Below are 26,790 nucleotides of genomic sequence, written 5' to 3' on the forward strand. Positions count from 1 at the left end.
TTGTTCCTGTTTCTCCATTTGTCATTTGAGCTTGGCTTTCTATAAATTCCTGGCTTGAGGACTCTCTGTTGAGTGGACTCTCTATTATATAGTAAGGCTTGGGCTCACAGTTTATGTTTGCCTACAATGCAGGGGTTAATAAGGAATTTTTTCCTCCTTCTGACTGCTTATTTTCATGAATCATGCAAGACAATATCTTTGAACTCTCCATTCCTGCATCAAACTTCATTTAATTTTACCACCAGGTTAAAAATAGTATGACAAATGTATGCATAGAGGTGAAGGGTTCTTGTGTTCACATCCTGATGCATATAAAGGGAAAGAAATCCTCTTTTTTCTCCCAATTACAAAGGAGGGAGGAAGGAGAAATGCCCTTTTTGTGGAAATTTGGTATCCAGCAAGGTCAGAGTCCTCTTCCTAGCAATGTTCAGTAGACACTGAGAAGAGTGCATTGTATTTGTTGTTTTGATTGGTTTTACATCCCCAGCAGTGCAAACAGCTTAATTAAATTGAATTAATTTAATTATTGATTGTTAAATTAAGAAAATATATTTTAATTAATTTTTATTTATAAATTTTAAAGAGGAGAGATAGACTAATCTGATAAGGTGGCTGGTGGAGAAATATTTGGTGCCATACCTACTGACCAAAGGTATGGTTTCAGCCCATAATGTTGCTTTTATAGTAACAAACCTCACTCACTCAATTGTTTTCTGATCAATTTGTCTCAATGAGCTCCCAGGGATTTGGGAAGTTTGTTTGGTTGGATAAGGAAACCAGTTTATTTGTTTTATTTCTCTAGTAGTACCATTTCTCAGTGACCATTTGGCTACAATAGCTGATGGGAAAAGCAAAATACAGAATCAGAATATCTCGAGATTAAAGGAATCCACAAAGATAATTGAGGTCCACATGATCACAGTGTATGACAGACTGGATGTTCCCTCTAGATCCATCCTTGCTTGTGTAACATCTCCATTGAAACACCTGGTAATTTTAGCATCATTCTGTGAAAAAGTTGAGCCTTAATTTTTTGGTTTTTGTACTCTTAAGTCCAACAATGGTTTGGGGATGAATGTAGACACTTGGAGCTCCTGGTCAATCCCAGCCCTTCTTGCTTTCCTATTTCTTTTATATTTGCACAAGTGGATTTCTATAGATCTTGTTATCCACAATTTCACAATTAAAAATTCCTTTTTCGAAGCCCATTAAAACAAAATAAATTGGGCTCTAAGAGCAGGGCTTTGCAATACCTGGTAGGGATGGAACTGACTGAACTTTGCATGGTTCTAGACTCATCTCTTATTTCTAGGGTAATCTCTACTTGCCTTAGGCTTTCCTTTTCACAAAAAAAAAATGAAGATTTCAAAAACTATATTATATGTCAAGATTTTTTCACACATTCTTTACAGAAAAAAATCATAGATTTTTAAATAATGTACTATAAAACCCTTTTATTAAACTATTTTTTTTCTAGATGCACTGTAAGGAAGAGTATTTTTGTGCATTGCAAGCTGTTTTTGAATTGCAGTTGAAAGTATTTATGAATAATATTAACCAAATTCTCCTTGGATTAATGGTGCACACTTTTGTGTGCTTGTACACATCATACACACTCATGCACACTGTGGATGTGTGTCAGCAGGCATTAAGCAAGCTCAGCAACAGTTAACATTTGCATTTTGTGACCTTGGTTATAAGCTGCCATTTGAAAGAAAAAAGAAAAGGTTCTCATCCATGAAAACATAATTTTAAAAATCAAAATTAAATAAAATATCAGTAACATAAAATAATAAAATAAAATATGAAACAGAACAGACTAAAACATTCAACACTATCCCTGTTTCGTGATCAGCAGAGAAATCTTTGTGATGATGAATCTTCCTTTTATATTTGGTCTACTGCACTCACTGTATACACACACATAACTATTACCATCCAATTATAATCCATTAAATCAATTAAATCATCTTCTCTGGTATTTTCCATTCAGGGAAATAAACCAGTTAATCTGCCATGTTAACTGTTGAGAATATTGATCACCGTGTGCAGGGAAGACATTCCCTTTCCTGAAAGATGCAAAGATCATCACACTCCTGGGGCTCACTGGCTTCTTTATCCCACTAATTCCCCCCACTGCTGTGTCTCCAGAGGAGGAGGGTGAGTCCTTGCAAACTGCTGGGAAGGAATAGATCTGAGGAGCAATTGTGTCTAAGATTTGTGCTTTTGTGTGGCAAAAGCCCTGGCTCAGCTGCTCGGCCCAGCAGAGCAGCTCTCTTAGCAGGATCCTGCTGCCTGCTGCCAGAGGCAAACACAGCATCCTTGGCTTGGCTGGCTTTTCAGGAGCAGCCCTGAATGAGATTCAAGTTTCTGATGTCAGGCCCAGAGTGGTGAACCGTTAAAAAACAATATATCACGGACAAAGACCCTGTAACTAATTAAACTTACAAAGTGGTGTGTTTATTCACCAGCACGGGAGTCACCTCCAAAAGGTGTGACCGCCCTGAACAAGGTTCTTTGCCATCTATTTATTCCCCAAGATCTTACATACAATACATCTGCATAGCTCCAGCACCTCCCATCCCCATCCAATATTAAAATGAGCCCATTCGTCCTTCACTCGTGCACAGTTCTTCTCTTGAATTGGGTCAGTGGTCTCGAATTGGGCCAGTGGTCTCGAAGGATGAAGTCAGGAGAGTCTTCATCAGGTCTCTGTGACCCTCTGGCACAATCCAAGGCCCTGTGCTTCATGATTAATTGATATACAGTCCAGGTGCTGGCCATTGTTCTCACTGGTTTCAGTCTCTTCTTATACTGGTTCACTTACTACACTTCTTTCTATAAGTAAGCTCATAATGGCAAACAATATTGCAATTAGCTCTAGCTTAAGCATCTAATAATCATTAAACTGTCATTTGCCTACCTAACTTACATCTTGATCAATATGAATTTCTTCTAACCCTTAGCTAAAATCTTAACTCTTTATAATCATGATTCAGTGGGAGCAGCCAACCTTTCTTCTCCCATGTACATTCAGGTGACATTGACAGCCCTTCCTCTTGCAGACAGCCCCTGAAACCCAAACCCAAGCTATTCAAGATATGTCTCAACAGTTCTTGGTACACTCTGTGACTTTTCTCTCCATCCTGACTTTGTCTGCAGTCAAGATTTCTTCTTTTAAGTGGAGGGCTTTTGGATGAACCAAGGATAAATTTACTTTTCCTCAGTGCCATTGTTGGCACCTTTTGGCTCCCAATGTGACAAAGGGGATCCTCACGAGCCCTGTGATGGGTCCTGCCTCAGCTCTTTCTCTGTGCACTTGCACAATGCCATAGCCATGTGTGAGGGAACCAGGGTAAGAATTTCTCTGCAGGCTTGATGACCAACAAATTGGAGAAGTGCCATCAGTGGCACAGCAGCTCCTGTCTGCATGGATAGTGAAAAAGTCATGGCAGAAGGTAATTTGGAATTGGATTCCATCCAAGTGTCCCAAGTGCTGTATGACCCTGCAACTCTCAGAAAGAGTGACAACCTTTCTAGACCAAAGGTAACAAAGATTATAAAGTGGTCCAGCTCCTGCATGGAAGATTGAATGCAGCTCGTCCCAGAAATGCATGTCCTGGCAAATTGTTTCTTAGGATGGGTTGGAATTCCACAAAGATGCTGAAATTTATGTTCATCCCTCATCCTGACTACTGAATGGACCCAATCTCTTTTAAATGATGAGGGGTGCTGGGACCTCAGTTCCAAATATTTATCTAAAAACCATCCCTGGGCTGACCCCACAGACTTAGCAGTGCTGCAGTGACAAGCTGCATTTCTGTCTTTGCAGTGTAAAGGATTTTTGTGATCCAACATAAAGTGAGATCAGTATAAAGTGTGATCCAGTCTAAAGTGTCTCCTGTGCTTGGACCAGAACATGGGAAAGGAAGGTAAATTCTTCACTTAAAAAGGCTGATTTGGCACCAGCCAGTTCAGTGATGTTGGACACAGGAAGTCTTTCCATAAAAATGCGATGATTTCTTCACCCAAAGATTGATAAAGATTTTAGAAGGGAATAATCTTCCCTGTGGAGACATGCATTTGTCTCACTGATGATAGCAAGGAGCTGAGGCAACTTTTCCAAGAGTCTGTTGTCAGGTGAACCCTCCCTTGGGTTAGATAAACGCTAAATTAACAGTTTTAAAGGCTAATGGCCCCTAAGTGTTGGGGTCTGGAATTTCAGGTGATGTTTAGACAGTATCTTCTGAAGATAAAGTCCAGTTCCTCAGCTCCCTTCTTCAGGGTTCAGACAGGACTGGTTTGTTCCCTCTGCTTATTTTGATCTTTTGGGTTAAGAAAAATCTCCCTCTACAAGGAGCTGGGGCATTGTCTCTTCAGTGCTCATGGCCACAGAGCAGAGCCAGGGGAAAGGAAAAAACCCTTATTCTTGGCAAAATGACAAAATCTGCAAGGACAGGATGAGGTTTGTGTTAAGTAATGCAGGCCTGGGTCCAGCTGTCTCTCATGTGCTGCTTTAGCTCTTTCTGGCTATTCTTTGCTTTTAAGTGGCATGCTGGTTGTGATAAAGGTTTATCCTGTCAGCAACAAGAAAAACTCCTAGAGTTTATTAGTGCCTGGGTTTGAGCAACTACCAAACTGCTCATTAGCTTATGTCCTTGTCTTCTGTTATTTTAAAGAATATTTGTGCAGTCTTTGATGAATCTGTTTTTATTGCAGATATCAGTGATTTCTGTGATAGCTGTGTGCTCTATTTTCTCCTGAATACCACAAAGCCATTAAAAATGGTTCCAATAAGTTTTCCACATGACACATATGCAGATAAACTGGCCTGGCCTTCAAGACAGGCGGGGAGAGGTGTTGTAATTTAAAGGAAACTCTGAAGTTACCCATAAACCCAAATGGATGCAATAACCACCAGCTAAAAGTTCATGGGCTGTTTGCACCTGGGAATTGTCAGTCACCACAGGCTGGTGGTGGGGTCACATGTGAGAGGGCTGTTTATGTGCTATTTTCTTTTTATAACTTGAATCAATAAGCTGATTGAGCTGAGCTGGATCGATCCTCCTGAGCTTTATTTACAATTATCCTCCAAAGGCTGATACAGTGGTGCTCTAGAAGTGAACATACTACAGCAATTCTTTTTTGAGGCAATATATCTTCAGCTCAGTCTGAATCCTGCTGGACTCGAGGTGTTTGGGGCAGTGTAGCTGTGCTAAAGCTCTTGCTAAATTGAGGCTGATACAAGGATTTGCAAGATGATGAAGGGTAGTAACAAAGGCTGTGTTAGTCAAGGGAGAGCAGAGACACGATGTTCCCTCAGTGGGTGGAGAAACAGCCTCCTGCACAGGGCAAAGCAGTGCAAAGGTGATTTTCTGACGGGAAATCCGTTTCTTATTGTGTGAATCTCAGAAAAATCTGCTACATGCAAGCTTGGCCTTTTGTGATCACCCTTCTTAGCAGGCAGCCTCTCCTTAACAAACAACCTCTCCCATCTTTTGGTGACCACCTGCCCCATTTACCATAGAATCCTAAAGCAGTTTGATTTGCGAGGGATCTTTGAGATCATTTAGTTCCAAACCCCTGCCATGGGCAGGGACACCTTCCTCTAGACCAGGCTGATCAAAGCCCTTTCCAACCTGGCCTTGAACACTTCCAGAGATGGGCATTTGCCCAAAGCCAGCCCTTCCTGCAGTCCTGTGTGGAGAGGGCAGCATTAGGGACAAGAACTGCTGATGAGAGGAGGGGAGTGGGAAGCAGTTGTCCTTTCCAAAGGTTTCCATTGCTCTTGGGACCCCAGAAGAAAATGCTCAGGGTGTTTCTGGGAAAGGCTTTGGTGGAAGGTCTAGTGGAAGGTGCCCCTGCCCACGGCAGGGAATTGGAACAAGATGATCTTTGAGGTCCATTCCAGCCCAAACCATTCTGTGGTTCTTCCCATTGCAGGTCTCTCTTTTAAAAATTGTCCTAATGCAAACTTTAACCTTTATTTGGTAAAGGGCTAGGGCAGTAATATTTCAAATGACAAAAAATTACATTCTGATCTCTGTTCTGTGCATATAAATCAGGGTTTCACCCACATCTCTCAGTTCTGAACCATATCCTTCTAGAGAAGACAATACTGTCTGAACTCTCCAGGTGTGTGAGGAAGATAATTGCCTGAGGAATTTAATTAATATCCACCTACTTTTGAGAAGCCTCAAATTCCTCTGAAGGTTTAAACCAGTTTATTCACCCATGCTGTGAAAGCACAATAACATTCATATATCAGGAATGAGAACCAGAGGGTTCTCTCATCACAGAGAATGAATCTTCAGTCTAATGGAAATAAGAAACAAACCTCTTAGCTTCCAGCTGGAGACTTTAAGCTCCTTGCCAGGTACAACTTACAAAACAATGTCAGACAAGAATAGACTCAGAAGGCCCAAATGTTGGTGTGTTTTTTTTCGTTTTTTTCAATAAATCTGATGTATCTCAGTAAAGGTGAAGCCATTCTTTATTTTTAGAGTGGCAAGAAAATACAGTTAAATCCAAAAGAGTCCAACACTCAGTGGAAAAATTCCTGGTAAAGCCCAATCACATCAACAGAAGAGGTGGCTCACAGTGGCTAATGAATGTCTCTTGGCAAGTGTGAGGCCAGCACCAAGCACACTTCATGGCTTTGTAAAGGGGAGGAGTAAAAGAAAATTAGCCTTGGTCACAGTCCTGATGAATTCAGTGAGGAGACAAAAAATCCCACAAAGGAGCACTTTCCCTTCTATTTCTTGAAACTAGAGAATCCTACAAGAGGACGTGTCAACCATATTAGAGTTTACAGGATGTTAATAAAAATTTGCAATAACACAGATGCATTTAATTTTGTCTTCATCCTGCCATATAATACTTGAAACTACAAAATCAGGGCTAGAAAACAGCAACTCCTTTTATTTTTAAAGAGTCGAAGCTTCACAGTTTGTTTTCAATTTTGCATCTGAACAGATGGCAACTTTTGCTATCACAATTTTTCATCACAAAAGACTGATTGATTCTCTAGTTGTTGGGGCATTTACCTCTTATGGGGAAAATTTGAGTTCAGATTCCTGCTTTGAATCAAATAAGGCAGATTTTTTCTATGCTAACTCTAAGCTATCATTTTTTAAAATGCTATTGATTTTTTTTTTCTGAGCTGGCATCCATCTCTATTTAAGTTCTGTCCTGTATGTGAAAAATATCTACTGAGAAAAATTTGACTTAATGTTGTCATATGCAGTCTGAAATTCCAATAATGGCTTTTTCTGATCAGAGGATTTTGTTTTGTTGATCATGATCCTCAGACCTCTCCACCTGTTTAATTAAAACAAAATAAAAAAACCAAAAATCTGCTCAACTGTATCCCACTTTTCCTTTTCCAATATCCATAAAATTACTGCCTTCTATAAAAATGAATTTAAACATGATAACTATCTAGGAGGATTTCTGGACAACAAGTAAGTTCCACTTTTTAATGTCTTTCAGTTCCTAAACCAAGGTCTGGAACTTATTAAACCCACTAACTGGAGCTGAAAGAAAAGAAAAATGGAAAGATCATAGGCAACAAAATCTACAAGTGTGACTTTTAATTTCAGTTGCTGTAACAGTTTCCTTGCTGTTATTTGGTTTTTATCATGTGACTTACCTGGTATTTAAGACCTAATATTACAGGAATTATTTTGTCTGATGTTATCTCAAATATTGTTGTCCTGCTGATGTTTTTCCAATATTCCTCTACTCTTTTCCTGTAATTTTCTCAGTAAATACTGAATTTTCAATTATTATTGTGTATATGTATGCATGTAGTGACATTTTCACAGCTAAATATCAGAAATTTACTTCAGCTCTTCCTTCCAAATAGACCAGGAAAATATTAAAATCATTTGCTCTCTCTATCTGCTGCATATTTAACCAATTATGAATTCAATTTCTGGGTTTATTTGCAATCAGGAGAACTAGAAATAGTTTTTTTCCTACTTTCAAAAGAGAACAGAGATTCTTTTATAGCAATGTGGTTCATGGGACCTGGAGTTTTATGAAAATAATAAAGCCAAAGCCAACAAGATAAGTCTTTCTACTGAGCTGAGAGAGCTGCTAAAGCTGCAGGAATATTTTCTTTACTGCTTTGGAATTCCTCAATATGTTCAAGATCCAATCTTTCTAAGAGAAGTTGTGTTCTGTCTTCTGATGCCTCGAACAGGAATTGTCTAAAAATCTGATCTATTGAGGAAAAAATTAATCCCTAGGGTCTGCTTCTTTATTTATGTATATATGTATGTATGCATGTATGTATTTATTTATTTATATTTTTATTTTTCCCTCTCCCTTTGCTTTCTGGTAGCACAAGGAATAAGATACAAACCTTCCTTCTAGCATTTAAACCTTGGATCATGTTTTTAAACCACGGGGGACTGCTCTGACATGTGCTGGAGCCAGATTTTTCTTTGACTGAGCTCCTCATTGATGTACAGTTGCTTAGAAGCTGAGTAAAGCAGAGTCTACCCCACAGCATCTCCAACAGGATCCTATTTCCTGACAATCTTTCAGGACACTCTGGAGGAAACAGTTTTCTCTTTGATATCCCTGTTGTCTGATATTTTTAACACTGTAGATAAACTGCCATTTGCTTACTTGTTTATTCTTGGAATCCGTTGATGCATAAACATGAAACAGGACTGAGCACATGTGTAGATAGAAAGCCAGTGGGATAAAAAAATGCCATTTATTTTTGGCAAGTTTATTCAAGTCACTTTTCAAGAGATTTTGCTGCTTCTGCAGTGTAATTTCAATGGTTTAATGTGGTTGTACAAAAAAAAAAAAAAAAAAAAAAGGAGGAAAATCTGTGCAGCCTGCAGATAAACTCAGGTGATTCTGCCCTCTTCAAATGGAGAAAAGGAACTTTTTCACCCCTGATTCCTACATTGTGATGAAATCTCCTTCACTGAGCTGCAGTTTTCCTGTGTGTGGAAACAACCTCACCTCAGACAGGATGAAGCAGCCTCTAATTCCTCCTGTTTTATTCTTGAGGAAAAGATCTATATTTTTGTATTCCAGGAAGAAGGAAGGACATTTGAGATGAAAACATACATTTGATATGCAGAAACTGTAGGGAAGGCAGATCAGAAGGTCAGGCACGAGAAAGATCTCAAATAGCTCCAGAGAATAAAGGAAAATAATGGAGTGATTCTGAAGGTGCTATTTCCATAGTTCTTCCATTCAATGACTTTTTGAGGTCTGTTGGGATTACAGCAATTCACCTGCCAGAGATTTGGGTTCAATACAGAATCATAGAATGGTTTGGATCAGAAAAGCCCTGAAAGATCACCTCATTCCAACCTCTCTGCCATGGGCAGGGACACCTTTCCCTAGACCAGGTTGCTCCAAGCCCCATCCAACCTGGCCTTGGACATTCCCAGAGGTGGGGCCTCCTTTTGGGAATCTCTCTTCTTCTGAGCATCATGATATGTGTGAAATGTGTGTGAAGCCACTCCCTGCTCAGCAGACTGCACCTTCCAAACACAAATCTGCTGCCCCCACTAACAGTAGAACATTTCCTTTTGTGAATAAATGTGAACAATAGCAGGATAGAGCTCTTGGCTCGTTTTTAATACACTCAATAAATCCATCCCTAATGAACTTCTTTTCTTCATCTTTGCACATTTCTGTGAAAGAGTTATTATCCCTATTATCACTTTCCTCTTGGTTTTCTGTGGATTTAGATCTTGGTCTATGAGGAAGTAGTAGTGAATATAATTGACTGTACCAATAGATAGCAATATTATTTTTTTCCTGGAGCAGTATCTCTGAAAATGATAAAAATGGTTGATCTGTACCCAAAATTCCCTGGAATTTATTATGCTGTTTGTGTTTTTTTGACACAGATAATTGGAGATCTCAGATAATTTCTTACAGTAATAACTTTACATAGTGAAAGTTATTTCTTGGTGCTATAGAGTCTACTAAGTCACTATTAAATATTTTTTTCCCCCACATTGGTGTTTTCCAATGTGAAGCCATAGCTGAAGTTCTTTCCTTGTTGCCCTCTTCTTCATTATTTGAGTTTAGTCTTTGATTTGGGTCTTTGCAGGTCTGGTCCCACATCTGACCTGTTTCTGCAATTATGGTTTGTCATCCTTGAGGAGCTCCTGACTGCATTAAAGATGTCTCTGATCCTTTTGGGGCCAAGACTTTACCCTTTCTGCCCTGTGAATGGTAAAGCACGTGAACCCTTTGATCTATTCACTCTTCCACTGCTGTGTGTGTGTGAGCAAGTTCTGAGTTTAAATGAATTTAAAACTAAAAAGTTACTTCTTTTTCTTTGTACTTTAAAAAAAAATCCCCTGATTTCTAGAAAAGATTTTCCACTTTTGCTCTTTTACTTATCCTGTGTCAGATGTCTCCTCTTAGCCTTTCTTCTTCTTTAAGTCTCCCTGTGCAGCCCCAAGAAGTGCCATATGCCATGTGCAGAGCCATCAAGTATCATGTATTTAGCATAAAGTGTCATAATTCTCACTTTACTTGCTTGCTAACTTAGTGAATACAGATGGCTAAGTATAAAAAAAGTGAACCCTTGCTAGTGCTTCCCAAAGAAAACTGCAAAGTGAATTCAATGTGCATAAACCAGAACAGAATCAAGGCAAGAGACACTTCTAACCCATGCATTCATTTTATGGGACATGAGAAAAATGTAACCACAGGACAGACATTTCCTTGTGAATCCCTTTCAACGAAGAATTCTACTTTCATAAGAAATATAAGGTTTTAGTTTTGCTTTTGTTTTTTTTCATGAACATTGCTTGCTCTCGAACATTTTCGCAGTGTAAGTGTTGCAGTTTTTAATCAGATTTCAGATTGTTCTCTGGCTCCAGCTGCACCAGCTGAATAATATAATGCCTTCAGCTGCCCCTTCCCAGGATTTTCCATCTCCTCTTTTCTGCCAGATGTGTTGTCTGAATATTTGTAATCTTTTTCTGATGACATGTGCAGTGCAAAAAATATCATCTACATGCTTTAAACTAGTCTAGGTTTTTTAAACCAAAAATTTGAGGAGGAACAGTCAAGTCAACTACTCTGTCAAGAGATGGTGTCCTATGATCTTTGGAACACCACAAAGAAAACATGAGGCAAAAGTGTGAAATGCATTTCCACATAACGAGTTTGTGGTATTCAGACTGAACTCACTGAGGGATTATGGCTGAATGTGTTCCAATATTGTGCTGAATATCGCTGATTAATCTCATTTCTTCCCCATTCACTACTGCAAACAACTAAAAAAGAAAAAAAAAAAAGGTTAGGATTATGATAATCCAGGCTGGAAATCAGGACAAGCTTGGGTGCAGGAGTGACAACTGCTGTAAACATCTCTTATCAAATCCAGACTCCTACCCTATGCTGTTCTCAGAGCATCAGCAACCATAAAACTGGGCCAGACAAATCTTCTGTACTGTGGTAAATGTTTTCTACACTGGCCCTCTGAGAGCCCTTGCTGGAAAGCATGAGGTGTGTTTATCCTATTTTAAATCTATGGGGAGAAATCTTCTTGATCCCTTCAGGAAGTGGCCTGCTTTTCCTGCCTGTGGTGCTGTGTGAGACTTTGGATGTGGAAATAAAAGCTGCATGTTGGATGCTGGCACAATCAGCTTGAAAGACTGATCAAGCTTATTTGCCTCCTGCTTAGAAACCTATCAAAAAACGCCAAGAATTAAACCGTGGGATTAGGAAATCTGCCATTTCCAAGATTTGTGGCTCCAGCAATTGACATCATGCCTTGGTGAGGAGCAGGTTGGAAAAGGATTCACTCATGTGTCTTCTCTAATTGCTTGTCAGGGAAAGGATTGCCTCAAATTCCTGTGAAAACTGGGCAAAACATCACAGTAGACCCAAGCTTTGATTCAATCTGTGCCAAGGAATGCTTTAACACCCTCACTGATTATTGAATGTTTCTCATGCACATGGTGTTGTACAAAGACCAGTTTAATAGTCTTCATGTCACATTTGTGAGACATCTTTCACTGTAATTTTTGGGAGCCCATTTCCATCAGCAGTGGAGCAGAAAGGTGCAGGATAAGGAAGCAGTGGGTTTAGCTGACAGACACCTGCCATTGCTGTGGTGCACAGCCCTGGGCTGGGGTTTAAATGGCTTTACCACCTGTCAGTTTTTCATGGCAGCACTACAGAGTTCCTTTAGACAATACAGCAGGGCACTGGGTAGGGCTGCACAGAGAAATTTTGTATGTCCCAACCCTGGAAGTATTCACAGCCAGGATGAGGCTCTGAGCCACCTGGTCTGGTGGAAAATGTCTCTGCCCAAGGCAGGAGGGTGCAATGAAATTATCTTTAAGCTCCCTTCCAACCCAAATGTTCTATCATTCTATGTTCACATCTACAAGCTCTTCTTGTCTTCCTCCTTCTTTTACCCAAGTCCTGCTCATAAATCTCTTAGGTCAATCCTTTCTGTTACCATTGATTTAACCAAGGGCTTGCTAGGAAAGGACATTTTTCTGACAGCTCCTCAGAGAAAGCTTTGTGCAGAGCTGACAATGACACCACGGGTTTGGTGGGGCTCAGCAAACCACTGAAAAGGTGGGAGGTGGTTGATTGGGAGTAATTCTGCTCGGACAAACAGCCCTGGAGGAAACACATCTAAAGTGCCCATAGGAAGGGCACTTTAATCCTATGCCCTTCTGCATAGGATTAGGCTATGGAACGAGGTTGATGCAGCTGAATAACTCCACAAGTATGGAGCTGGCTGCTATAATTAGAAATTTCTGATATAGGCTTCAACCCACCCTGCATAAGAAGGATGGTATATATCTCTCCATGAGATTTTCTTACAAGGAAATAATTTTTGCTTATGTTTGTTTGGCCCCCTGAGTTTTATTTTATAGCAGAACCTCAGCAGATAAAAGTTAGCGTAGTCCCACTGTGATGCTGGTTTACATAAAAAAATCCTTTGCTCACATCCTCAGGGAAATATTTGTCCAAGGACAATAATATTCCTTATTCTCAAGGTTATTGTGAGGTGGAAATCACTGATTGTAAAATTGTTTGAAGCTGTGGAGTGAAATAGCAATGTCTGATTTTGTGCTATTCATTATACCTTGCATCCATTCTGTCTTGAAGTGACACTTTTTGCTTTTTCCAGTGAAAGCAAAAGCTGGTGAAGGGGCTGAAGAGTGGGCTTGGATGTGGTGGTGGTAAAAATTGGACCAGAATGAAGCCAAAGTGAACTTTAATAAATGATTTCAGTAAAAAACCATGATAGGAAAGTTTGTTTGTGATATATGTGTCCAGTGTAGCCCAACCTCTTTGTATATAACTGTAGATACACCAATCAATTTCTATTAATTTAATTGCTTTCTTGCAGAAAATTGAACAACAGCAACAATAACAAAAAGAGGCAAAACGAAACAAACTACAGAGGGCAGAACAAATGTTTCCTAAGCTGAGTGTCACTGAGTTTTTCTTCTTGGCTACACTGTGTGACATTTTTCTCCACGTTTTCTGCTCCGATTAAGAACAATTTCATCTTCTGTGAGGTTAGTAGTGCGTGGGCCTGTACAAAAGCATGCACACAAATGAAGACTAAAGCTTCATCTCAGTTCAGCAGCACTGGCAATTTACCATCAATCTTGTTTCTGTATAACATAGAAGCACAAGAAGAGATGTATCTCCTCAGCAATTCAAGGCTTATGCTTTCAATGCTCAAGTTAAAAGGAAGGCAAAGACATGAAAAACCTGGATCAAAACAAAAAAGACTACAAGCACGAATTCAATCCAAAATCTGGGCACTGAATACTCTCACTAAGGTGCAGAATCATTGGAGTTTGCTGTCAGTGTGTGACAATGTCTAAAGCTACATAAGTACCTGGAATTTTAATACAGAGGCATGTAATAAAACACTGAAGTATTGAGGTACTGTGTGCTTCATCCATCTGCTCATACTCATGACAAGTGGGATCTCAAGGGTGAAAGTTTGGCACCTTCACCTCGTGGGGAGTGGGAGTCCTGTTCTTGTGAGTCACTGGATGAACTAAGAACAAGAACCAAAAGCCCTCCTAAACTCCTGCTTTTAGAGTGCTCACCCATTAAGAAGAAAATCAGCCTCTACCTTCACTCCAGCCTCCCAAAGGAGTACCTTACCAACATTATAATTTAATTACTTGCCTCTTAGACATAGCTGATTAGGGAAATAATAGATTGTTCAGACTGAAATTGCCAAGCTGCCTAGAGATTCTTGTTTGCGTCCCTTGCAGAGGATCAGCATTTGCAATTGCTTAAAGCATGGTTGTATATCTAGGAAAAAAAGAGGCCATCCTGACCTACAAGTCAAGGAAAAACACCTGCATGGCACAGTGGATGAGCCACTTATTTAATGTTCCCTGGGCTGCAGAGCTAATGGGAAAACAGTGCTGATGAAATCTTGGGTGCATGAAAGACAAGCTGATGTTATTTCCCCACCCACAGCTGTGGCAATGAGGACACCAGCTCTGGAAGTGATGCCAGACATGATTTGCAATCTGGGTATAAGACTGGGCAGTGATCAAAGTAAAGAACTCAACTGTTTCAGTTTGCAAAAGAAAAAGAGGTTAAAAAATAAACCCTGGAAAGTGTTCTGTACACAAGGTATTAAAGGCTTTTGCAAAGGCAAAATACTGGGTGGTAAAGAGTACCTTCAACCTACCAGAAAAACACATTTCAAGAAGGAGCAGACAAGCAAGCACTAATAACTGGCATTTTTTAACAGTAGGGGCTATTAGTCACTGCAACAAACAAGCAAGGGAAGCCGTGTGTTCTCTATCTTTTAGTATTGTCAAATCAAGTTTGAACATTTTTGTGGAAAATACACTTTTTTCATGCAGATACACAAATGAATTCAAGTTTAAAGAAAAAAGCCCAAACCAACAGCTAAAAAGGATGCAGAGAAGGTCAAATCACACTGCTGATGGAAAAGAGAAGTTGCCTCATGGAGACACAATATAAAGTTGAAGAATATTCAGTTTGGGGAGGAAAAATGTGAGGGGGGTATCCTCAAGATTACTGTAATAAAAATGGTGGTGGATGAGATAAATTCGATTCAATGAGTAGGGAAAACTCCCTGAAATCACAGGACATGGATTTAAAACAAACAAACAAACTAAAGTGCATAAATGAGGTGATTCAGCTCCTGTACTGCACTCTGGTGAGACCCCAGCTGCAGAGCTGCATCCAACTCTGGGATCCCCAACACAGAAAGGCTGTGGAGGTGATGGAGGGGTTCATAGGAAGCCACCAGGGTGATCAGAGGGATGGAGCAGCTGTGCTGTGAGGAAAGGCTGAGAGAATTGGGATTGTTTAGTCTGGAAAAGACAAGGTTTAGGGGTGACCTAATTCTGATCTTCTGGTGCCTGAGGGGAGCAGACACAAAAAGATGGAGAGAGATTTATTTACAAGAGCCTGGAGTGGCAGGACAAGGGGGAATGGCTTCAAACTGGCAGAGGGCAGGTTTAGATTGGATTTTAAGAAGAAATTCTTCTTGGTGAGGGTAGTGAGAGACTGGAACAGATTTCCCAGAGCAGCAGTGGCTGCCCCAGCCCTGGAAGTGTCCAAGGCAAGTCAGATGGGTCTTGGAGCAGCCTGGGATAGTGAAAGGTGTTCCTGCCATGGCAGGGGGCTGGAATGAGATGATCTTTAAGGTCCCTCTCAACCCAAGTTCTATGATTCTGTAACTCTATATGTATATTTAAACAGAGTGGCTGTGAATGTCTGGAGCTTAGTTGCCACAGGACTTGTGAAGACTGAAAATAGAAAAATAACAAGGCCAAAAAAATGTCAGGGAATATCTGGGAATGCAGAAAACAGGCAGGAGTTATATTCTTTACCATCTCTAATGCATTTAGTATGGAATTTGTGACACTACAGAAGGAAAGGACTGCAGACAGTGACCATGTTTGTGTTGCCTTCTTATTTGCATTTCTTTGTACATGTTATTGGACCCAGTGTCTTAGGATATGTTTTATGTTTGCATGTTCTTTTAATTAGAGGACAAGGCAATTAGTGGGGATGTGGCCTGTTCCTGCATGGGGCCAGATGATGCCAGGCCTCTGGAAGTTCTATTTTTTGGCCAAATCAGCAGAGTGAGGCTGAAGCAGCCCACCTGCCTCCTCAGGCTGTGCCAATGGCCTTTGTGCTGGGAGAAATTGTATCCATACTGGGGCAGACTGTGTCCATTCAGAGCAGAAGTTGGAATACTGATGGCTTGGTGGATGGATCTGGGAGAGGCTCCATGTTGTGGATCTTCTCAAGGCAGCAGTGAATCCTGTGGGCTCCATCCTCAGGTGTTTCTCTCCTGTGCATTTGTCTCATCTTCAGAGGAGCTGTCAAAGGGAGGGACCCATCTGGGAGGAGACCACTCCAGGACAATGAATTCAGGAGACAGAAGGAAGGAGGAGAGGAAGCCCAAAGCTCTGTGGGGGACCACACTTCTGCTTTAGATGCCAAAACCTCTTTCTAGTAACTCATGTTGAGAAACAGATTTATTCCCTCATGTCAGTCAGAGCAGACTCTTGATTCCTTGCTAGTATATAAAAGCCGTATCCTCATGTGAAGGATTAAGGATTCCTTCTGATTTATAACTATATATTCTGTATCTCTGTAGAACTGAGGAATGGAGAGCTTTGTTTTGTTTTGAAGTCAGATACAGCTGGGAAGAGTTCAGGCATTTCCAGGTATATTTCTTTTTTTCCTTAGGAAAACCCAAGTGACCAAAAAACCAGAGAAGTAGAAGGTGTGCTTCTAGACATACACACCCCTGCAAAAGGACTATTATTCCTGAGCATTTTTTCTCTGTATTTTCTGCAGAATTTCAAGCACTGTTCCCTCTCAACCTTCTCATCAGCATCCAAACCCATTTGAGTTTTGTTTCAAAGTCCATCAAGCCCAAGATTCACTGATGTTGTACCAGCACTGTGACACGTGTGGTTGGGATTGTTCTCGTTTGTCTGCCACAGAGCCATCATGTCACATTTTGCTCCATGTTAAATCATTGAGATGAAAACCAAACGTTCTTGTGGATTAGCACAGGATGTAGCCCCAGGAAATGTTGGCTCAAATCCCATCTTGGTCACATAAGCAGCAAACCCATCACAAGCCCCTTGTTCTATCTGGAATCAAATTCACTGGCACAAGAGCAATGAAACCTGCAGGTCTCATTTCTCTATTTGTTAATGAAATGGTCATAATATCCAAGTCTCTTGCAGAGTTTGAGGATTATTTACCCTAACACCCATAATACCATGATATTTCTCTATTGAGTATTATATAAGAATCTGGAGGCAAAAGCTAATCATACATGAGGGAAACAAGTATGCAATGGATTATATGAGAGTAATTCCATGTGCAGCATAGTCTAATAAAATTAACATTTGAATGGTGACAAATAGAGAGCCTTTGGGGATGAGAGTGCTGGAAACAAGGAAATAATGAAGAGATTTCTAAGACATGAGAAATAAAATGAGACTTATTTTTTTGCTCCCTGCCCGATGCTCTTACATTCAAGATTTTCTTTCAGGTGCTGAACAGTAAGTGATGCAAACAAAACCATCTGTATCTGTGCCAGATTTTATTAAATGCTGATCACAGAAGTAAATGGACATATAAAGGAGACAGAACGATGAACTAAATACAAATTGCTGAATAAAAGAAATAGCATTTTATCATAGACCATCATCACAGGAGGTCTGGAGTGGTCATGAGAACATTGATATCTTGACTTCAGATGTTCCTGTGGGTACAATCACACAAATCCATTTGTAGGGGAAGGGTGAGGTTTCCTGGAGTCAGAGACCAACAAATACACAAGGAGATGTTGGAGGTCACTGGACATAAGCTCACGTTTGAGAATGGGTTTTGTGGGTATGGAAGGAGAGGATAACCCAACACCCCTTGCAGCAGTGACAATTCTTGAAAAAGTTTCCCTTACAGACCTTCCTAAAAGGTTCTTGTGAAAATAATGTAGGGCACAGAATGAAGAGGTTAAGCCCTGATCCTACCTGGAGAAGAGCAGGACCTCCAGCAGGGTCAAGGCTGGCTGTGAAAATGGCTGTGCAAGGAGCATTTCACAGAAACCATCTCTCCCCTGGTCTGTGCAAGGCCAGATGCAGCCCAGAATGGAGAATTGTCTTCTACCAAAAGGTGAAGGCATAGAGGTTTGGTTTTGTTCCATATTAAAAATAAAGGAGCACCATTTTAAATCTTGGAGGGAAAGGAGAGTTTGGCAAGAAAATGCCAGTTCCTGTCTCCTTGTAAGACTTAAAGATAGAGCAGGAGAAGCTTCATTTCCCCAGTGCTCAAACAGCTGTCATTGACTAATCTGGAGTGCATTTAGACTCACCTTACAAAAAATAAATCTCTGAAACATAATATTCTCCCATTTTCATATTTCATTAGAACATAGCTATCTGGAAGAAGAAACAAGCAAATAGACCTTTAAAAAACTGGCATTTCTAGCAAAGCAGAATTGACTAGTGTTGTACTGCCCTGTATCCTGAAGTGACCTTGTGTTGATGTCTTCACCTTAGTTAAGTAATTTTAGCTTATCTAAATTAAACCACGTATCTTTAAGAAGCTCCCCTACACCCTATGTAACTTTAAATACCCTAAGGGGCTCCAGCAAGTCTGTGCTCCCTGCTGAGACATCTCTGAGCACAGAAGGAAAAATGCATTAGCTGATGGAAAGATATTAATAGTACAGAGAAAGGTAAAATTCTTTCAGCTCTACCGTAACATATCCAGGCTGTTTGGAATATTTGGCTCTGACTGTGTGTGTGTACCCAGCGAAGCGTTCACTTTGATCAAGACATTATGGCAACAATCTCCAGTGATAAAATGGGCTTCTGTTAATGAGATCACCTGGACCAGTGACTGGAGAAATGACAACTGTATATTCCTTTCTAAGTTGTTCAGATATTCCCTGCTTTGTGTTCTGCCTCCAGTCGCAAAGTCAAAGTAAATATCCATCAACTCCACAACACTTCCTCTCTGACTTTCCCCTTGAAATCACAGTTTATTTGCATTGGACAGCTTGGCAGCAAACAAGAGATAAGACAAGCCAGGGGAAGAAAATGTGCAATGTGCACCATGCCTCAGATTTCTCTTTGTGACACACGGAATAAATGAACTTGAAACAATCTCTTTGATTCAGACACTGATAAAATTAAGGTCATTATTTTACCTTTCCAAGGGGTGGGGAAAATGAGATGGTGAGATGTTCAGGGCAAAGAGAAGCTAATTCCCCATAATCTCACTCCTGTACAGGTTACAGGCCAGTTGAGTGTGAGAACAGCTTGGGTCATCATTTAGAGTTGCTCTAAATTATGTCAACAGTGATCAGAAAACTCACCAGCAGCTGGGAATGAGACTGAAATGGAAATGCCAATGCAACTCTGATTATAATGTTTACAGCAAGAAAATTGTCAGAGGGATGATGTTAGTAAAAGGTTTGACTCATGCAGTTAAGCCCTTGGAAATCCATTCTGCTGTTTTAATGTTTTTGTTGTGACAACATCAGTACAACCCCTAGGAGTGTAATAAGGGATATAGTTCAGTATGAATAATATCTGTGGTGCTGGTTTCCTTCTTTCTATTGTCCTTTTCCAAGAAGAATTGCATAGGCAGCACAGAATTTCCTTACAGGCTCAATTGATTTTCTCCTGTATTTATGTAGGAGGAGGTCTGTACTTTGAGAACCCTGTAAGGCACTCGAGGATCCTTATGCCTTGATGGAGATCATTCCAGAGTCCTTGACAAGCTCTTCTGAAACCTCTGCCTTTATTTGCATGAGAAGGTGAATATTGACTCAACTTTTCTCCACCTCACGCTGTGCCAAGCCTGCAGTCCAGACTCCTGGTGCTAGTTCCTGATGAGGATCAATAATCCTGGAAGACAAATAGCTTTGGTACAGCATGACAGGCAACAAGGCTCTGATATTTTCAGCTCAGCACCAGGGTAGATTGAGCCCATTTGTGCCTGTGGGTTCTTCTCCCTAGGTAGAAATATTCTCCTAGTTACTACATGGTGAAACTATTAAGTATCATATTCCCTTTTATCATGTACTGAATTTGCTGAGCTCCCTCTTGTAATTCTTGATATGAAGATAAAGACCCAGAAAGATATCAGCCTTTAATCTCATTCAATCTTATAAGAACAGTGAGAATGATGTGATAGTTTTATGTTACACAGAATTAATGCTTGCTGCTGTGACTGAGTCTCCAAATCCATTTTAATTTCTCTCCTTTTTTTATTTTTTTTTCTTTTCTTTTCCCAGGACTTCATAACATCACTTTTGGGATTGAACAAGCAAGCAAGGAATTTTGGAATGAACTTACTACCCACTGAGACCTTCTTATTCGTTTTAATTACTGGATTGTATCGAGTATGATTCTGACAGCAGAGCACTGGTGCCAGAGGGAAAGGTTGGCAGAGATTTTCCATTCTAAACACTGATATTTGGTTATTTACAACAACCTCTTATTCCTAGGTTAACATTTCCAACCCCAGCAGTTGCCTTAGCAGATCGTGTCTTATTAACTTTTATTTTTAGAAAACTTAATCAAAACTTAAATCATCTTAAAATCATCAACTTAAGTCAAAATGTAATCATTTTCAGGAGTCAGGTTAGTAAAATATTTTGGTTGTTTCAGCATTTCTGAAAAATTCTGGGTATTTTCTATTCCTTTTGCTTCCAGTGAGCATTTCAAAAGAGCTTTTTCTTCCCTAAAAAACCAGTCTAAATCTGAACAAAGTGCTGGTCCTTGGAGATTAGACTAACACTAAATGCAGAATTCCCAAATATGTTGTCTGTTCTGGATGCCTTCCAGCCAAAAGCTGAGCAGGATTTTCTTTGGGCTAAGAGTTCTGGACTGAGCAGGTTGAATATTGCAGAGGAAGAGTTTCAGTTGTGGTTCACAATGTAGAACCTGGGGAATGGGGGATCATGTTCTGCAGAATGGAAAGGATTTACACAGCTTTAGATCCTAATATGAGAAAAATATGATTCAAAGTCTCACTGTTTTCCTCCCATCATCAAATAATAACAAATATCATCAAATACCAAGTTTCCTGGTGGAGTTTCCCAAAGATGAAAGAAAAAAGATGTTTCTATGGTTAAAAAGATATGAATAATAGCATAAATGTATGTGGAATTTAAATTATGTTGCCAGATTGGATTAATAATTCACTAACAGTTAAAATTCATTGTGGCATTTCCAAAGCTAGGAGTGCTTGAGTTAGTAATTGTATCAATGTATATTTATTGTTATTTTTTTGGTGTGTAATTATAGTGTAGGCAGATGGGAAAACAGGAATAAATGAGAGTTGTTGGATGATACTCATTCCTGTTGACCTCATTGATTTGCTTCATGGTGAGCAGAAAAACAACAAGATTTCTGTTCTCTTATTTTAAAATACTTTCTAGCATATAAATGTTTTTTTTCTTACAGGCATTTAAAGATTATTCTTTTTATTTATATTTAGAAGACTCCTGACCAGGACAGGAATCTAACATTTTAATCCTGTCAGACATCAATACAGAGTTTTCACTTTCTGTACATGTGTTAGGAAATGCAGTCAAGGACACAGAGAGGTGGACAGATATTTCCACAACTGCGTTTTTCAAAGCAGTGCCAGAACAGGAAGATAATTCAGGTGTCCTGTCTACCACTCTCACACATGTACCCATCATATGATCTGATGGAACGCTGACAGTTTGTCTTCAATGGTTTCTTCCATCCCTGAGTGGTTGATGAATTTTATCTGCATTTGAGCAGACTAAAAACACCTCTGTTTTTGCTATAAAACAGGAACTATTTCTTCACAGAAAGGGCTGTCCAGCACTGGACCAAGCTGCCCAGGGCAGTGGTGGAGTCACCATCCTGGAGGGATTGTAGATGTGGCATGGGGGGACATGGTTTAGTGATGGCCTTGTCAGTGCTGAGCAAATGGTTGGACTAATTGATCCACCCTGAATGATTCTATGACATTATTTCCCCCTCAACTTACACCTTCCCCTCAAGATAATTCTTCTCAGGAGGCTGGTAGGTTACTGCCAGTGAAGTTGGAAGCCTTTGTTTCTTGGTCTGAGTCACCAGCAAAGCAGATTTGGACTGTTCAAATACCTCATTATTCTAATAGTGCTCATCATCATCATTGTCATCATTTTTTGCTAGGAAACTTAATAAATGAATGTGATTATGGATGTAATCTCCTTCATGGGGTGCAGAGTGGTTCCCTGGCAGATGTAGGAGAGGACTTCTTGGATATCCTCGTGGCTCCCAGCCCTAAAATAACCCTGCAGAGGGAAGGGGATGCAGGGAGAGGGGTCCGAGCATTCTGTCCTAAATATTTCTTCCTTGTGTCCAGGGTGGTGAACTACAAACTTAACTTTGATGATGCATTCATTTTTAATATGAGAGAAAGAAAGTGATCTTCCCTTGACTTCTTGAGATAAAATCCTTGGGGTATTTATTCTAAAATCCTTGGAGGATGAATCAGCCCTGCAAATGTTCTGTCTGCATATCAAAGTGAAACTATCATTGCTTCAACCAGTGGTGCTCCATCTGCATTTGTGGCAGACAAGAAGCAGCTGGAGAATTTTGCAGCAGGATAAGGTTTTCTAAACTACAAAAGAGCCTGGGGAATCCTTAAGATCTGCTGAGAAGCTGCTGTGAAACTTATTCATAGATAGAAAAACCTTGAGTGTCAGTGAGGAAAGATGTTTAGGGAGGTTGTCAATTCTGAATAGAAACAGTCAGATGGGAGAAGGGATCATAACCTTGGATCCTGACACAGTGGTGTCCCACAGAGCAATCCAAAGTGGCAACTAGAAAAGGAGACAGCATAATCTCACTTCACCTTTTATTGGTTTTTATGTTTCTCTGTTTCTTTCCAATTTTGCTATCATGTTCCTAAAGATTTTTTTTTTGGCTCTTAACTTCCTTATGTTTGTTTGCTGTCAGGAGCAATCTCTGGTGAATCTGAAAAGCTCAAAGGCCCCTCATTTTCCCAGGAACTAGGAAAAAACCCCAAGAACTGACTTAAACAAACCCTCAAAGGAGCCTCCTCCAAACCTTTCTGGTATGATATGTTTGAGACTGACAAATCTGGGGGAGAGAAGTTCACTGTTGGACATAAACCAATGTTTTTACAGTCAATGCTGCTCTCATTTGTAGTAGGCACATCTTTAACCTAAGAAGAATGTCCAGGGCCTGAAGCATTAGAGTCTGGAAATAATTTTCAGCTTAGTCAAAACCCGGAAACCCAGGAAACTATTGATTCATGGAAGCACTGCAACATAACCACTTTAATAGATTTGCTTTTCATTCTCCACTTCTTAAAATATTTTTTGTTCAGGTTTAATAGCAAACAAAGAAGCAAGTCCTTGGTGTAGACTAAGGAAGCCCTGCCTGTGTGTCTGCTTCTGAAAATAACTCCCAGACCCTTGAGCTCCTTAGAAATGTGTGGACCAGAAGAATTTCTCTGGGGAATAAGGATCCCTGATTAAACACCCTGTATTACTGGAGATTTGCAATGACCAGCAAGCTTTCAGGAAAACATGAATTCTCAGCAGTCAGACTATATGTGAGAAACCAAGTGCTGAAATCATATATTATATAAATGAGCCATATAAACAGAAGTTATTCAGAAATGAGTTTCCCAGTGCTAATGGGGCACCAGATATTCCAGCTCAGCATTTTTTTTTTGGAAAAGAGTGTGTCAGAGCTCTCTTTTTTGTCCATCTGCTCCCCCAACCCTTTTTTTTTTTTTTTAACCTTCCTGTTGTTCTTTTCCCATTTTTTCAGCTATTTTCCATTAGGACAAAACAAAAATAAGGAAGTTTATTTTCAAACCTTTTCTTTTTTACCTTTGTTCTTCAATCCATTAACTGTCTGTGCTGAGTGTCAGGGGTTTTATGTTATGTATTGTTCCTTGATTTTTCACTTGGACATATTTTCTGTCACATCCTGATCCACTTCTCACCTTCTGACTTCAGATTCTTGTCCATGCTTTGTTATAGTTTAGCTTTTTCTGTGAAATCAAAGCTTCTCAGCCCTGGTTTTGTTTTAAGCAGAGCAAGGATTGCACAAGAAAAGGGGTATTTCAGTTCACTGACTGACCTACAAACAAATAAACAATTTCATTTCAAATTGACCAGAAATGAACAATTTTTCATCCCTGTGGAAATGGCTGTGTATCCTTATAATCGGAACAAAGTTAAATTAGGATCCACACACAGGATAAATTCCCTGGGTCAGACAAAGGAATTTAATCCCTGTTTCACATCAACAAGCTTCACATCCTCTTGCTTCGAAGGATATAATTTTCCATCTGCATATATGAACTCAGCCATGCACATAATTTCTTCAGCCAATATTCCTGAAGAATTTAACTTAGAATCATAAGGAGTCCAACTTATCCACTCCCAGCTATATTGATTTAGAAAACTAAAGATACTGAGATGGTATTTGAGCTCAGTCAGAAGAGGTACAAATTTAATTTCCAGAATGCCACTTGAATTCAACAGCTGTTGATTAACCTAATCATTTTCCTAATTAGAAAGTATGTTGTTTTAATTAAAATAAGTCTCAAGTTTGGAAAAATGAAAACAGAGTGATTAAAATAAGATAGAAGTAAAAGACACTTCTATTTTCAAGTCATGTGCTTGACTTCCAGAGAGCTGATCTGAAGATATGACTTAAATTCATCTTTTTCCATCTCTTTCTTTCCACCTCTAAAGATGACAATTTCTTTTCAAGTTGGATATGACACAACATCTCCATTTCACCATGCCAAAGAGACGGGAAGAACAAGTTTGTGAAAAAATAAATAATTTGACTCTGAAATATGTAACTATAATTTTTCAAAAATGTGTCTTTGAATCAATTTAAGTTGGTAGTACCATCCACACCAAGACGTGCAGCCTTTATCAGAATAATTTTTCAGGAATAAGTCAGTGGAGAATTTGGGAATCTGTCGAGGACATGGTGTGTACAGAGCAGTATGAGGTGTCCACATGGACACTGGCAAGCTCCAGCTCAGCTGTTCCTTGTCCTCACGTGCTCTTACAAGAGGTGAATCACAGCCTGGTGACTCCTCAGCATCTTCTCTGGCCACCTTCTCCTTTGACTCACACCACAGGGCACAATCAAACACTGCAGTGATTTTTGAGAGGAGTTCTGAGGTGATTAAAAGATCATAGAATATGAGAATAGTTTAGGTTGGAAGTAACCTTAAAGATCATTTAGTTCCAGCCCCCTGCCATGAGCAGGTACAACTGTCACTAAACCAAGTTGCTCAAATTCAACCTGGCTTTTAATATTTCAAGGGTGCTATCAGGTCTCTTCTCTTCTCTTCTCTTCTCTTCTCTTCTCTTCTCTTCTCTTCTCTTCTCTTCTCTTCTCTTCTCTTCTCTTCTCTTCTCTTCTCTTCTCTTCTCTTCTCTTCTCTTCTCTTCTCTTCTCTTCTCTTCTCTTCTCTTCTCTTCTCTTCTCTTCTCTTCTCTCCTCTCCTCTCCTCTCCTCTCCTCTCCTCTCCTCTCCTCTCCTCTCCTCTCCTCTCCTCTCCTCTCCTCTCCTCTCCTCTCCTCTCCTCTCCTCTCCTCTCCTCTCCTCTCCTCTCCTCTCCTCTCCTCTCCTCTCCTCTCCTCTCCTCTCCTCTCCTCTCCTCTCCTCTCCTCTCCTCTCCTCTCCTCTCCTCTCCTCTCCTCTCCTCTCCTCTCCTCTCCTCTCCTCTCCTCTCCATCCCATTTCTCAGTCTTTTCACATAGGTATTCCAGCCCTTTGATCATCTTGGCCTCCTCTGGACTCATTCCAACAGATCCCTGTCCTTGTGCTGAGAACAACCTACAGCCTTCCTCAAACCCATCCCTGAGCCTTGGTAGCATCTTGTGCCTGTTTTTGCCCCAAACCTTTGTCAGTGACGACGACTCTGCAGAACAAGAGGAAAAGTTCCAGCCTTCTCATCTGCTTAGGGAATTTGGTCTTTTCTTCATTTAGACTGGCAAATGAGGAGATCTTGGAGTCGAATTGCTCTGTGTTGTGAGTCAGCTCACAGCATAAATACAGCTGGAATATACACAAACGATTCTGCTCATTCCAGTGGTGCAATTTCCCATTATGCTAATTAAAGTTTCCTCTGAAGAGAGAAAGCTTGTGTTCCCATTCCTACAAAGGGAGTTGTGGTACAGATGGGGGCTGCCCTAATCCCACTGAATACATTTGGTCAGGCACTTCCCTTGCACTGCATTGTTCCCTTTCCAGGGTCTTGCTTGCTCCATGTGAAAAGTTCTTTCTCACATCACTCGTGTGCAGTGGAGTTCCTAAAGTGAGTCCTCGTGTGTAAGGTTTGCAGCATTTCCTTTCCAAAATGTGATGGGGTGGGGGGATAAAGCCAGAAGAGAGAGAAGTTATGACAGGACCTTCTGATGCATCTTTTGCTAATCATAGCAAGATATTCCTTGATGCTTGGTGTTGTACTGAGTGGAGTTCCTCAGAGAAGCTGATTTTCTTCTTCCAATTCTGTTTCTCACGATACACTTGGGATCGGTTCAACTGTTTTTACTCATTCTTCTCTCCTTTCTAACACAGAGGTACCAGACTTCTAACTACAGAATGATTTGGGCTGGAAGGAACCTTAAAGATCATCCAGTTCCAACCCCTGCCATGAGGGACACCTTCCACTAGACCAGGATGCTCCAAGCCTGTCCAACACAGCCTGGAGCATCCCATTCCAGGGATGGGGCAGCCAAAGTTT

The 26,790-nt window shown here is 40.3% G+C and overlaps 1 long non-coding RNA gene across 1 annotated transcript in view; it reads left to right on the forward strand.

The window, feature by feature from the left end:
- LOC148225597 (uncharacterized) overlaps positions 1–26,790 on the forward strand; it is a 57,832-nt gene that overhangs the window by 594 nt on the left and 30,448 nt on the right. The window contains exons 2-3 of the long non-coding RNA XR_015804944.1: positions 19,709–19,828; positions 20,309–20,456. This is a non-coding gene — a long non-coding RNA (uncharacterized LOC148225597). The remainder of the gene's footprint in view (positions 1–19,708; positions 19,829–20,308; positions 20,457–26,790) is intronic.

Source organism: Sturnus vulgaris, chromosome 1 (assembly GCF_052056855.1).
Source record: "Sturnus vulgaris isolate bStuVul1 chromosome 1, bStuVul1.hap1, whole genome shotgun sequence".
Lineage (NCBI taxonomy): Eukaryota > Metazoa > Chordata > Aves > Passeriformes > Sturnidae > Sturnus > Sturnus vulgaris.